At 38.9% G+C, this 5945-nt stretch overlaps 1 pseudogene; it reads left to right on the top strand.

The window, feature by feature from the left end:
• Positions 1 to 4584: 4584 nt before the first annotated feature.
• LOC141603762 (small nucleolar RNA R71) lies at positions 4585 to 4683 on the top strand (annotated as a pseudogene).
• Positions 4684 to 5945: the final 1262 nt, after the last annotated feature.

A 5945-nucleotide genomic window follows, 5' to 3' on the forward strand; every position in this document is an offset into this window, starting at 1 on the left:
GAAGGAGTTGAAGTTGGGAAAGACTATGTGATTCTTCTCATGCAAGCAATGCACAAGCAAGCCTATGAAGATCGGAAAAATGCCTACTTGGCTCAATATCCACCCCTCCTACATTTAGCTAGGCAAGGACTACTTGATCCATCTTGTCCTTTGCCTAGTTGGGCGGATAGAGAAGTCTTATTTCCGGGTGCATCTAGGGTCGTTATGGGTGACAATGAGGTTGTTGGAAATGATGAAGAAGTTGATGATAATATTGAGGAAGAAGCAAGTGAAGGAGAAAAGGATGGTGAAGATGATGAAGATGAAGATGAGGAAGAAAGTGAAGAAGCAAATGACAAGGAAAGTGGTAATGTGACCACTTCTCATGAGGGAAGTGGTGATGATAGCATGATGGAAGATTAGCAAGCCTTGGAGACTCCTACACTCTCATGGTTTGTCTATTTCTCTCTTTATATTTTATTTAATTTTGATCATTGTTGGAGTAGTCCTAGCCCCATTAGAGGACTCACACCTCGGTACCATTGAGGTGTTCTCATTCTATTGTTCCCGTTTTCAAAATCCAAAATGACAAATTAGTTTCATGCATAGCATAGTGTGTGCATGAACTACACCCATCCTTGGACATTAGCAATAGTGTCTCACTCGGTTTAGGGAAGTTAATGCATACGCAACGGGAGGTAATCTAAATTATCCTCTCCGTCATAACAAAAACCATGCATCATGTAGTGTAGCTTAGTATAGATTACATTTAGTATAGAAATCATGCATCATCTTTGCATAATTTCCATCATTTTGGCCATTGAGGACAATGCCCATATTAGTGTGGGGATGGGAATTCTAACATTTAACTCTTATTCAAAAATCCAAAAAAAATTGAAAAATTTCAAAAATCATAAAAATTTGAAAATTGAAAACCCAAAAACATGTTTATTTCCTTTTGTAGTCTTGTATATATTGTCTTGTATATATATTGTGTTTGTTCTATCCTTGTTCACATTGATTGACTACGCCACATCCGAGACATGAGGATATTGAAGACCGCATGGTATGATCTTTCCAATCTCCTTTTTCCTCTTTATGTTATTGACTATGTGGCTTTATTTTGATTGATGCGGTATAACAATGTGAATTTAGGACTTGCATTTAGTTTATATGTCATATTAGTTGATAGAATCACTTGCATTAGGATGTTTATAATAGTTGCATCATGGCATGTAGTTGCATGTTAGAAATGTTTTGAAAAATGCCTATTTAGGAACTTTGACAAGAGCAACTAAGCCATTATAAATACTTGTTCAACTTAAGACTTTGCCTACTAGAATGGTTGTAAAACACCATAGATAGTGTCATACTAGTGTCTTTTGACCCATGACCCAAGGCCTAGTCAAGGGTTTGCATGTGAGTCACCTATCCAACCCCGTGATGCGATGTGGACTTGGTTAACTTGTCTAGGTGACCTTGTTTGACCTTGTGGTAAGGCAACCCAAAAATATTTTCTATCAATAAGCTTGAAGTGCTCATTTCAAAGAAATTTTGTCATGTGGAAGTAATGTAATGCCAAGGAAACCTCAAATGTTATGAATTGTTGAAAGTTGAGAAAGTTAAGTTGTTTTGATGGAGGCGTACCACTTCGATGTGCTTTGGTGTGGGATCCATTGAATTGGGCCCCCATACGGTTGTGAATTCGGCCGCCCAGAGACAGAGTGACTATCACCCCGAAAAGCTATTGTCTAGAGGTTAACCGGTTGCCTAATAAGCGATTGGCGAAAGCAAAGGACACTAGCCCGGAAGGGACAAACCCCATCTTAAATTTTTGAAATGTGAAAGTGAAATGAGGACAATTTTGAATACTAGTCATATCCACCCGTTGTGAATAAAGATTTGAGCATTTCATTCCCAAAAAGCCTTTTGTCAAGCCACTTGGTCGAGCTTGGGATGATCCATGACCTTTACTTTTGTAGAGAATTCGAGACTTGTCATGTCATATGCTACTAGCATCATAGGGATCATCATTCCACCACCATCCGATCGCTCTTGACGAAAGCATTTGGAAATTGAGGACGAAAGTAGTCTAGTTTAACACCATTTGGAGGCGATTTAGTGCCATCCTCTTAGACTTAGTAATTTGTTGAACTAGTATTTGTGAAGGATTACATGCTCTTAAATTTGTTCCTCTTTAGTGCCTCCGCCACTTGATGAGGGAGTGGCTATTCTTTTTGTAGATGCATCCATTATGTGTTTTTGTGTGCTTAATGTTTGGATGTGTCGCCATTTTGGCAAGACCCACCTTGCCTTGCAAGAAGGCATCCTACCTCATGGTTGTCTTGTTGTGAGTTGAAGGGGCGGAGTGAGACCCGCTAATTGTCTCATATCGGCTATATTATTAGGATAGGTTAGTATTGGTCCTAGTCTTTGTCACCTCTTTACTCGGGACGAGCAAAGGTTCGGTTTGGGGATATTTGATGTGACCATAATTGGCGCATATTTAGCCCCCGAATTAGCCTTGTTCCCATGCTTTTTAGTGCTTATTTGGGTCATTTCTTATCTTTAGTTCTTTGTTTTGCATATTCTTTGAGATTTTGATCCCTTGGTAGGAAAGGAGTAAGAATCTTGCATTTTCATGGCAAAACGAGACTAAATTGATCGAATTCAATGACCAAGCATCAAGGAGAGACAAGATTAGAAGGCCTTTGTACATATTATAGTAGAAGAGCAATGTTGAGAAAAGATCCCTGAGTCCCCAAAGAAATCCCCAAGGAATTTATGAAGAAAAGGGAAGAAAAGAAGAAGATTTGTTGCTGACTGACCATCCGAGCGGATTGTCACCAATCCGTCCGTCCCAAAGAAAGAGAATCCGAGCGGCTTTGCCACAATCCGCTCGGATTTCCCCTCCACAATCCGCCCGGATTCCCCTGAATCCGCTCGGATTCCAACGCTGAATCCGCCCGTCCCGACCCCATTCCGCCTTGGATTCTAGCACAGCACGGATTGTCTTCTCCAAGCTACGAAGAAAGAAGCCCTTCTCTCAGAAAATACCGGCTCCTCCTTGCTCACTTAAAAAGTGTAATTACTAGTTTAGCCCTTAGTTAACCCTAATGCATCCTCCCTAATTTCCACTATAAATACCCCATTAGTCTAATTAGAGGAGCATGTTCTTCTTATCAATAATTAGTGTAGTTAATATCAATCAAATCTCTCTTTAATATTGTAATCAAGTATTAATCAAGTTTTAATCCAAGTTTTAGTTCTTTAATCTCTCTTTTGTTCATCCTTTATTTTGGGTAATTGAAGATTATTTGGGTTATTGTTGGGAGATTGACAACCTCTCAATCAAGCATTCAAGTACTTCTTTTATCTTTGCTTTATTATTGGAATCATTAGTAGGTATAATCTCTTAATCCCTTTTTAATTATTGTTAATTACTTTCATTTATTCATCATGTTTCATATTGTTGGTATGATTGACAACCTTGCTAGCATGATCAACATGATAATGAGTGAGTAGTCTCTTAGCTAGGGTTAATGGGTGATTAGGGGTAACCAACATGGGGAATGATTCATGCTTAAATTAATATGCTTTCATGTTTTATTTGCTTGCTTGTTTTGATCTCAACTCATGCACATGTTATATTTGATGAAATGCTAAGCCTATGAATCCTTGCATTTACTATCATCTTCTATCTTTTCAATGAGACTTGTAAGACATAACCCAACTCGAGTCTCATTAGACCATGCATGTTGTTGAGTAGGGAAGATTAAGTCAACTTGTAGGTGTTGTACAATCTAATCGATTCGGCTCCGGGACCCAAACTTTCCTAGGATTGTAAGATATAACCCAACTCAATCTATCACAACAATAATTGCTTGCTTATAATTTGAGAACATGTTTGTATGATCATATCCCATGATTCCCCTATGATCCCATGACACCCTAGTGCATTTAATCAATTGTTTACACCCCTTTAATTCATCTTGCTTGTTTATTTTCATTGCTATTTTAGTTTAGTAACCTTCTACATCAACCCAATTTGTGACACCCCTTAGACACCACTAGTTGCAATAGAAATCTCATTTCAACTCCCGTCCCTTGGGATCCGACCTTTACTTGCCTCTTTACTAATTGTAGAGTTGTTTGTGGCGCTATAAATTGTGTTTTGATTCGACCGTGACCAACGACCACATCTTAATTTGTGAACACTTAGCGGGATCACATCAATAGGTACACGACAAGCCTATCATTGACACCATGGAATTGACTTGTTGATTTTGCTTGGGTGATTGAGAGGCTTCATTCATCTTGGTTATGGCTTTCTCAAATTTCAAGTTCATTGTGTCAATATGGGAGCATAGTTGGGCACCCAAATCGGCACTCAATTGTGTGACGGAGTCAACTTCATGTCTCCCTCCCCTATTAGCTTTTCTTGGCCTACTATATTGAGAGTTGTGAACCGTCATCTCCTCTATCTTTGCCCAAGTTTGATTATCATCTACCTCGGTGAATCTTCCATTAGAACCCATGTTGAGTACATTCCTTGAGTCTTCATACAACCCATTCCAAAATTGTTGGACTAGAAACCATTCGCTTAGCCCATGATGAGGACAAGAGCGACATGTATCTTTGAATCTTTCCCATGCCTTATATAGAGACTCTTCATCTCTTTGCTTGAACCCGGTGATTTGGGCTCTTAACATGTTGGTTTTCTCCGGAGGGTATAAGTTCTTGTAAAAAGCAAGTGCTAACTTCTTCCATGAATCAATTCCAAGAGTGGCCTTGTCTAGGCTCTTCAACCATTGCTTTGTGGCTCCGATCAAGAAAAAAAGGAAACAATACCCATCGAATTTGATCTTGAGTTACTCCGTTTGGGAAATTGCATCACAATAGTCACAAAAAGTCTCCATGTGTAGATGAGGATCCTCACTAGGCATCCCTCCAAAGTGGCTTCGTTCGACTAATTATATGAATGCGGATTTGGCAATGAAATTGCCGGTCAAGTGGGGTTGTGTTGGAGTACCATTGGGTAGGTTCTCCTCGGTTGGTACGGAATGAGATAAAAATTTAGGCATTGTAGGTTGATTTTGTGGTTGGTTTTGAATTGGGTTATCCACTCCTTGTCTTGCAAAAGGGTTGGTAAACGCAACACTATCCGTTTGGATGATACCAATGTCCAAAAGTTCTCTAATACCCACAATTTTTGAAGTCCCTCTAACTGTTCTTCTAATATTTGTCAAAGTTCTCTCGATTTCGGAATCAATAGGCAAAAGACCGCCTTGTGATCTCCTAGACATGCAAAAATCAAACAACTAGAAAACAATTAAAACTACCTTGAGGAGTTTGACTTCCCCAAGGTTAAGAAAGACACAACTAAAAACAAAAACTGATGACAACTCAATTGAACATCGTCCCCGGCAACGGCGCCATTTTTATTCGGTCGATATGTCGTCTATACTCCCAATCAAACAATATTTATATTCCCAACAAACTACTCTTAGTAGAGTGGTAAGTAAAGGTCGGATCCCAAGGGACGGGTATTGTCTTGACTTATTGGTTGTAAATAGCTATGTCTTTAGTGTCACAATTCGGGTTGAGGTTGAGATTTGCAAGCTAAACTACTTAACAAATGCAAAGTAAATAAATGAAAGTAAAGCAAAGTAAGTAAATAGAGTTTGTAAACAATTGATTAAAACACTAGAGTGTCATGGGTTCATAGGGGAATCATGATGAGATCACATAAATAAGTTTCATAGATGCAAGCAATTTATTGTTGTAATGGAATCGAGTTAGTTTATATCTTACAATTCCTAGGGAGTTTTGGGTCTCGAAGCCGAGTCGGTCACAACTTTACAGCACCTACAACGACTTAATTCTCCCTATTCAACTATATGAACGGTCTAACAAGCCTTGAATTAGTTTATGTCTTACAAGTCTTGTTGAAAGGATAAGAGAAT

This window comes from Silene latifolia, chromosome 9, assembly GCF_048544455.1.
Source record: "Silene latifolia isolate original U9 population chromosome 9, ASM4854445v1, whole genome shotgun sequence".
NCBI classification, from domain to species: Eukaryota; Viridiplantae; Streptophyta; class Magnoliopsida; order Caryophyllales; family Caryophyllaceae; genus Silene; species Silene latifolia.